Here is a 9,558-nt window from a genome sequence, read left to right as displayed (position 1 = left end):
TAGAGGAAATTCAGGCAGTCTGTGCTAAGCAAGCTTCCTACTCTTTTGTTATCTTGAGATGGGGATGATTTGACTGTATGGTGACTGTAGGACAGCTAGGTGACACAGTGGATAGAGCACCAGGTCTGGAGTCAGGAAGACCTGAGTTCAAATCCAGCCCCAGACACTTCCTAGCTGTTTATTCCTGGGCAAGTCACTTAACCCTGTTTGCTTCAGTTCCTCATCTGTAAAATGAGCTGGAGAAGAAAACAGAAAACCACTCCAGCATTTTTGCCAAGAAAACCCTAAAGAGGGTCACCAAGAGTCAGATATGACTGAAATCACTGAAGAACAAGAAGAATATGGTGACTACACAAGTCTGTGAACCTTTGGAGGTTAGAATTCCAGAATCCAGCTCAGAACGTCAAAGGCAGTTAGGTAGCACAGTGGATAGAACACTAGGCTGGGAGTCAGCAAGACTTGAGTTTGAATTAGGCCTCATGTATTAGTTGTGTGACCCTGGGCACATCACTTAAACTCTGTCTGCCTCAGTTTCTTCAACTGTAAAACAGGAATAGCACCTATGTCACAGGGTTATTGTTAGGAACAAATGAGATAATATTTGCAAATATGTCCTTGGCATATAGTGGGCATTTAATAAATGCTTGTCCTCTCCCCTCCCTCAAATGTCACACTTCCTAGGAGGGGAATTTTAGAATATTCCATATGGAAGATGTTCCTGGAAATAAAGACTGGGTGTATATATAAAGAGGGATAGTATCAAGATGTTCCTGGCTATAAAGACTAGGGTATATATAGAGAGAGGGGTAGTAGAAAGGGTCCCCTATCTTAAGAATCATTCCTTAAGCAAATCTTTTAGCATGGCACTGAAAACTGAGCACTGAGTGTGGAGCTGAAGGACTTGGGTCTGAATCTTGGCTCTTCCACTTACTTACTGTGTGACCCTGGGCAGGTCACTTGATTTCTCTGGGTCTCAGATTCTTCATGTGTTAAATGAAAGAACAGTACAAGATAATCCCTGAGAGCTCTTCCATTCCTAAATCTTAATGCTCCTTTGTTGTTGTTTAGACCTTTTCATTCGTGACCAACTCTTCATGACTCCTTTCAGAGTTTTCTTGGCAAAGATCCTGGAGTGGTTTGCCATTTCCTTATGATCCTAATGGATGTATGGATAATCTTATGCTAGGCATTATGAGGGAAACAAGGGAAGTATGACACTATCCTTGCTTATTGTCTAGCTAAGGAGATAAGATTAATATAGAAGAAGCATATAAAGGATGAAAATGAGGCAAGCAGACAGCTGCTATAAGTGAAGGAAGAAGAACTCACTATGGAATGGGGTGGTCGGGGGAGGTGGGGCTGGAGATTTTAAAAGTACTTTCAGAAATTCTAGTTCAAGATGTTAGAACAGGCTCTCACACAGAGACAGCAGATGGACTAGTTGACCTGAGGAAGTATTTCCAGACCACTTCTTGGGGAATTTGTATTATGAAAAATAGTCCTTTAAAATGGATATCAACAGAACCAACCTCTCCCTTCCCCCTCTCCTCCTTCCTTTAACCCTTTGGGTCAAAGACAAAGGACTAAATAGGTCCATGTCTACCAAGTGGGCAGCCCTGCAAAGGACCCTTGCAGAAGAAGAGAAGGCTACCTAAAACCAACCTAAAACCAAGCTGTGCCCAAATGTCTGAGCTGGGAAAGGGACCTGTTTCTACCAGAGCTGGTGACCAGAACAAAGCCTTGAAGTCCATTGAGATCTCGGATCCAGATGGTGAAATGGGCTCCTGTAACATCCTCCTCCTCTTCCTCTGGAGACCCACTGGGAGCGGTGGTTTCTCGCCCACGCTGCTGCTGCTGCTGTTTCCCTGGGCTGGCGCAGAAGCAGGAGCCTGCTCACACCCAGCAAACTGCTGATCTCCCCAAGACTGGGATGTGTGAAGCTGACTTGTAAATAAGTCTAGCACATGGAGAGGACTTTGTCCCTCTGGCATCTGTTGGCACTGGGGGGAAGTTGGCCTTCTCACAAACCAGCCCTGGACTCAAAGACTGGAAAGAGGAAGGAAAGGAGACAGAGTAGGAAGAGGGAAAATATGAGAGAGATATGAGGAGAAAGAAGGGGAGAAAGAGAAACATAGAAATAGAAACACTCAGAGAGGAATAGAGACAAAGAGACGCAGAAGGACCGAGACAGAGAGAGAACCTTTGGGCTTAGTACTGTGTACCCCATGACACCTAAAAAAATTTGTCTTGGTCAAGCTTTTCTCCTAGCAGCATAGGTATATGTGAGCCACAGTGAAAAATAAGAGTGAATGAAGCAATGAATTAATGAATCAGTGAAGAAGAATTTGTTAAGAAGCATTAGGGCTCATTCCCTGCCCTTGCCAAAGATGAGATCTGCACACTAACTTTGCCCCGATACTTCCCAGAACTTATCTCTTGCTATTCCCCATTCATGTCCTTCAGTCATGTCATAGGATTTAAAGACTGGGAAAGAGCTGAGGGGCCAATGCAACCAGCTTCCACATTTTACAGATTGGGAAACCCTGGCATGGAGAAGTTAAGTGACTTGCCTAGTGTTATACAGTTAGTCAGTGGCAGGATTTGAACCCAAATCTTCCTGATGCCATAGTGAATTCATTCTTATCACGCTTACACATATGCACACACACTCACACTGGCTACAAGTTCATCCACATGGGAAGTCTCACCCATTTCTGTGCTTTTACTTCACCCCCTTGCAATCCTGCAAGACATAGGCTAAGTTCCACCTCCTCCAGGAAGCCCCCTGGTTTGGCCTCACTATGAGGAGTTCTCTAGTTTCTGCCAATTAACCAACAAACATCTATTAAGGTCTGACTACACATTACATAGCTTAGGTGTGATTCGATGTAAGTCTTTCTAATCCTTTATCATCCTGAGCTTGTGGAAAACTGTTAGCTCCATGAGAGGAAGAGTGACATCTATGAGTTCCCTGCCTTCAGGAAAGAAGGTAACAGGGCACCCAATGAAAGGGATTGGGGAGATGAGCAAGGAACAGACCACAATCAGGCATTCAACAACCAACCTGGAGCACATCGTTTTTGTCCTCTCTAGGCCTCAGTTGCCCCATTTATAAAATAAGGATGTTATGTTGGCTTCTTGAAGACAAAGGACTGTACCACATGACCTTTTGGCCTCCTCTCCAATGCTAACTGACTGTATAGACAGCAAAATAAGGGTAAATCAGGCCTCCACGTAGATTTTTTTGTGTTCCAATTTCCTTTTCTGGCTTCCTTCAGGACCTATGTATGTACAATGCAGTAAGCAGTAATCACCTTTGTTCTAAGTTATAAAGACAGATTTAAATTCTATGGGTATAGTCACCAGGACAAGCTCTGGCTTCATTTCTCTAAGGTCTTTGATGTATATTCTTGAAATAATCTTACTCCTCTGGGAACCATCCCTTTGAGCAAAGGAATCAGAAAGGAGGAAATCTCTTAGTTAGATTTTATCGATGGAGAAATTGAGGCACAGAAGACTCAAGGGGCCATTTCTAGGATATACAACCCATTTGTGATAGAGTCAGGAATTAGAATGAATGTTGAACCCAGCCCCCCTTGCTATTGGGATAATTGAAAGAATGTTTCCATTTCCACTCCTGATGTTTGGGGATGTGTAAACCCAGTCACAATATCAACTGAATCAAGTTTATGTAAACCAAGATTTCAGAAGATTGTGGTTCCCCCTCTTCCTCCCTACCAAATAGCTGAACAAACACAAGTTCTGTCAGGAAGTGAATTAAATTTGCACTTAGATTAATGATCTCGCAGAAAGCAACCGAGACACATCTGCAAGGATATTAAATAAAGGAGACTATGACACACACACACATCTATTAAATTCATCACAGCCACATTGGTGAGCCTCTAGCTTCAGCAGCTGGGGGTGTCTCTGTTTCTCACCTACTGGAAAAAAAAAAAACTCAGGCCCAGAAGTTTCCTTGTCTCGTCGTTTGCATTATCTACAGGACTATGGAGCTGGCAGACCATTAACCCAAGTGAAATTCCTCCGGCAAGCAACCTGACAAAACAAACCCCTTAGTGCCTAGGCAGGTAGTCTAGAGGCCAGTGGGCCTGGAGAAACAATTATAAGACTCTCACTTTGGAGAAGGAATCATTCCAGGGCCACTATAGTACAGAATCAAATTAAGCCAGTCTAACCCACTGCAAACGACTTCTGCACGTCTTTCTAGTAATAGTTGTGTATTTTGTAATATTGCTTTTGTAAATTTCCCAAGTATGAAATTCAATTCTTCAATTTGCTTGGCTGTTCCCTAATAGAACAACCTAATTAAACATGATTAGTTTTCTCATTGCATTAATCTAGATCCCCACATATAGAAAACACCGAATCTAATTAGAGGCTACAGCAGTCATCTGAAAAATGCACAGATAGGCCAGTGTGCTTTAAGGCAAAAAAAACCAAAAAAACAAAAAGCAAAAAACCCAAAAGCAACAACAACAACAAAAAACAATGCTGGTTAGAATTTTATGCTTTTGGTTTCTCTCTGAATGAAGAAAAAAAAGTGATAATAAAATACTATTTTACAGTTGTAGTTTGGCTATTTTCACAAATAGCTTCCTATTTTAAACACAATACATTCTGGTAGACATTCCAGAAAGAATGTGATTATAAAATGTTTTATCAAGGGAGCAGGATGGAGATGTTGCTATAGAATTCCCCTCCTATTAGCTCCCATAATTCAAAATAACTTCATTGACTTCACCTAATTTGATTCCATTCCAATCATTTCAATTAAAAAATATTTATTAAAGGTCTGCTATATTCAGTCCCTATTCCTATGTACAAAGCATTGGACCATGGGGTACAGATACCAAGACAAAACCAGTCCCTATCATCAAGGAGCTTACTTGCCAAGGTAGTTTAATCAAACTATAAGCAAAGTGATGTCAAGCAGAAATTTACAAGACATTTGCAATGTCTTTGGTGCAAAGAATAGAATCAAAGGCACTGTTGGGGGCTTGTAGGTCTGGAAAAGAAAACAGGCCCATGGGGAAGGACGGTGAGAGAAAACAGACAAACAGACCAAACGCTGCTTTTGTACCTGCAAAATATTACAACAAACAGAAGAAGGCATCTGGCATTTGGGGTGAATCGTCTATGGACGAATTAAAGAAAGAAAAATTGAAGTTTCAGGGGATGGGAAGATATAAATAAGATACAATCTGCAGCAGTGGAAAGAGAGCCTGCCATTGATGAGGGCAGATGCCCAGTGAATTAATGGAGCATCTATAAAATCAAACCAATAGGATCACCAAGCCAAGGGAAGAGCCTCTGTGAGCAGGTATTGGTGAACACTGAGGGGTCTTGGATAATCTTAGATGTGAGAGAGAGAGAGAGAGAGGAGGTGGAGAGGAGAGGGGGAGAGAGGGGGGGGAGAGAGAGAAAGAAAGAGAGGAGGGGGAGAGAGAGAGAGAGGGGGAGGGGGAGAGAGAGAGAGAGGGAGGGAGGGAGAGGGAGAGAGAAAGAGAGAGAGAGAGGAAGGGAGGGAGAGGGGGGGAGAGAGAGAGAGTAAGAGAGACAGAGAGACAGAGTCAGTAAAATGGAAGAATATTTTTGGGGGGTATGGTAGCCACTAAGCTCTGTCATTTCATCTCTGTGAGGACCTCTCAATGTGAAAACTTCCTCCAGTTAAGTAGATTGGCACAACCTCTTTAACATGTAGTCTTTTTTTTTTTTTGGAGGGGGGAAAGGCAAGGCAATTGGGGCTAAGTGACTTGCCCAAGGTCACACGGCTAGTAAATGTGTCAGATGTCTGAGAACCTATTTGAAATTGGGTCCTCCTGATTCCAGGGCCAGTGCTATTCACTGCACCACCTAGCTGCCCCTACCTTAAATGGGTGTGTGGGACTCTGAGAGATTACATGATTTGCCCAGGTTTAAACAGCCAGTGTTTGTAAAAAACAGGATTCAGATCCAGGTCTTGATCAGGTCAGCTCTCTATCCACTATAAAATGATGTCTTTCATGTCTCATAAAAGTGTATAATTAAACAAATATGATCACCAACCACAGGGGAGAAAAACCAGCTGTTTGTATCAGTACAGCCAAGGAGAAAAGTGCTAGATTTGGAGTGAGAGGACTTGGGTTTCAATTAATCACTCAATGAGCATTTATTAAGTGCTAGAGATACAAAGACAAAAAATTAAACAGTCTATGCTGTCAAGCAGTTTATTTTCTATTGTGCAGACATAATTTTAATAGCAAAATAATAACAGCTAGTAATATTTTAAAGTTTGCAAAGCACTTTACAAATGTTATCGCATATGATCATTGAAACAGCCTTATGAAATAGGTGAGGTTATTATCCTCATTGTATAAATGAGGAAATCATAACATGTATATATGAGTATACACAAAATAAATAAATAAATGTAAAAGATAATTAAGGAGGAAGGTCACTAGTGGTTCAAAGAATTAGGAAAGACTTAATGTAGAAGGTGGTGCTTGAGCTGAGTCTTGAAGGAGGCGAGAGCTTCTGTGAGGGGGAGGTGAGGGAGGAATTCATTTCAGGCATGGAGACTGACCAGTGAAACATCATGGAGATAGAAGTTAGAATGCTGTGGAGACTTCCAAGCATGATGCCTGCCTAAATGGGAAGCAAAAAATACAGCTCCTACTGGAGCTACTCCAGCAAACCCTTGAAGTCTAGACCAGACCAAATAATGATCAAAAAAATCCTTTGAAAAACCACAGTGATTTTTTTTCACCTCAGAACTGCATAAGACATCAGCCAGAAGCCTGAGGACAATTAGGAAAGGGGGCCACCCGCAAAGCCAGTGCCAGTACAGAATGGCTTTCCAGGTCAGTCAGAGACAGACCAGTGATACATATAGCCTGGAAGGCTCCGTATCCATGCAAAGAAAAAGTGGAGGGCTCCCCCAACAAAGCTCCTGAGTGGGAAACTTGGGAACCCCAGGGAGCCACAGCGGGCAGAGAGCAGCAATGAGTATTAACCATGGTGGTACTTCAATGCTCAGGCCAGGATACTCTGATACCAGGCCTCAGAGGTCCCTAATACTCTGTCCTGAGACACTAAAAAGGGCCCTGAAAGTACAACACTCTGAACCTCAAAGATCCAGGAAGGCCCAAGTATAGGAGGAGGTAGTCACAGAAACCAGGCATCCAGGGAAAGATCAAGAAGGCAAGCCACTTCATTTAAAAGTATACAGGGTAAAGCATCTAGCCCTGGCACAAAGCCCCAGTTCAGGAACTAACAAGCTAAAGAGATAAATAAACCAAAAAAGATACCAACCTGCATTTAAAAATTGTAGATGTAAGAGATCCCCAAAAGGATGGAGAAAATAACTCTGTAACATTTGCAAATAGTGTCTTAAAGGGAAAAAATGGATTTTCCACAAGGAAAATATGAATATATAGAAGAAATGAGATGAGCAATAAAAAGTGGAATAAAAGCTGGGGAAGAAAGAATTGAAAGGAGAATACATATCTTAGAAGAGAAAATGGTCAAGTATTGCCTAAGAAATTGACACCCTGAATATTACAATGATCCAAACAGAAATCATTGACTCCATGGGTTATATATGTGTCCCTAGTCTGTTCCTGAGACAAAGAAAAAAATTAGAACAGAATCAAAAGTTTTTTTTAATGGAGGAAATGTAAAACATCTTTTATCAAAAACAACTGAAATGGAAAACAGGTCAAGGAGAGCTAATTTTTAAATTATTGGGCTCTTTGAAAACCATGATGTTGTTTAAAACCCCATACCTTTTTTCAAGAAATGATAAAGGAAAGCTGTCCAAATATATTAGAACAAGGGGTCAAAGTAAAGATGAAAAGAATCTATCAATCATCTCCTGAAAGGAGCCTCCAAAAGCACCAGGAATATAATAGTAAAAAATCCAGAGCTCCCATGTCATAGAAAAAAATACAAGTATTCTAGAAAGAAGCACTGAAGGTACCAAGGACCTACAGAAAGGATCACATAAAACATAGCAGTTTTTACTATAAGTGATACAAGATCTTGGAATACAATTTTCCAAAAGGCAAAGTCTTACAACAAAGAGTAACTTACTCTGAAAAGCTAAGTATAATTCTACAGAGGAGAAAAATAGATCTTTAACAGAAGAGAGGACACTTAGGCATTTCTGATGAAAAAAAAACAGCTGAGTGGAAACTTGGAAATGCAAACACGAGAGTCAAGAGAAATACAAAAAGGTCAATTTATATGAGCAATTAGGAGGTAATAATATTATGGTAACAATATGGTAGTAATTTTCTAATAGGGGAGAAGAACTAAGTATTCCTTTAGAACCTTAATGTTCTCAAAGCATAATGAGAGAGTAAAATAAGAAAAATAGTCTAGGGTATGGATTAGTTCTGTTCTGTGGGTTTGAAAAGGGAAAAAAGAAGGATGGATTAATTTAATATACCAGCATAGAATGGAAGAAGGGGTGGATCTTTCTTTTTCTCTGCAAACATGGAAAAAGGGTGGAGAAGTGTACATTAAAATTCGACAAAGAATGTTTGAAACACACAAATTACTTGTAAGAATACATTAAGCTCAACAGGGGTACTAGAGGAAATGGTGCGGTGTGGGAAAGAGAAGTGGAGAATAATACCAGGCAAGGAACTGAGTCATGAACAAAGAAAACTTCCTGATCCTGCAAGTGGGATTAAAATGGGGGAAGGAAGGAGAGAAAAGAAAAGAGCTAGAATTTGAAGGAATGTCTTAGATTTTCTCTTAGAAAAATGGGGGGATAGTTGAACAAGTTGTGGTACATGAATATAATGGAATATTATCGTACCATATGAAATGACAAAAGAAGCAATTTCAGAGCATCCCGGGAAGTATGGACTGATGCAGTGAAGTCAGTAGAACCAGGGGAACAATTTATACCAGGATAGTAGCATTATAAAGAAAAAGTCCTTTGAAAGACCTAAGAACTCTGAGCAATGGAATGACTCACCACGTCACCAGAGAAGCCATGATTAAGTATGTTATCTACCTCCTGAGAGAGGGGCGATGAACATAAGGACATAGACACGGAGTAGATTCATTTACTTGACCATACTCATTTGTTACAAGGATGTTCTACCCCTACCCTGTCTTTTTCTCAGATCTTAATTGGGAGGTGGTGGTAGGGAGGGATTAGAAATAGAAATACCAAAAAAAGGAATCTTTTTTAATGTACAGAAAAGAACAGAAGGAAGTTCAGAAAGAAGCATAGACAAGCAGGACAGTTTTGAAAATAATATGTTGACTTTATACATATAAAAAGAAGCAGCATGAAATGGATATTCATTATTTCCTATAGAATTCTATTTTTGTGTTCTGCTGTGAGTATGAAAATGGTCTTGAAGTTCAAAATGAAAACAAAACAGAACAAAATAAAAAGCCATAATAAAAGATACTGTATGTGAGGAACAAAGAGAAAGCCATAGAGTTTAGAAAGGAGAGTAAAACATAATGAGGTTGGAAAGAAAGTTTGGGGTCAAGTTGTAAAGATTTTGAAAAGCAAAAGGAATTTTCTTTAAA

The sequence above is a fragment of the Petaurus breviceps genome, unplaced genomic scaffold (assembly GCF_028583685.1).
Source record: "Petaurus breviceps papuanus isolate PSGF00001 unplaced genomic scaffold, PetGlider_PUasm1.0 90847, whole genome shotgun sequence".
In the NCBI taxonomy this organism is placed as follows: Eukaryota; Metazoa; Chordata; class Mammalia; order Diprotodontia; family Petauridae; genus Petaurus; species Petaurus breviceps.
Note: the sequence above shows the minus strand (reverse complement) of the source record.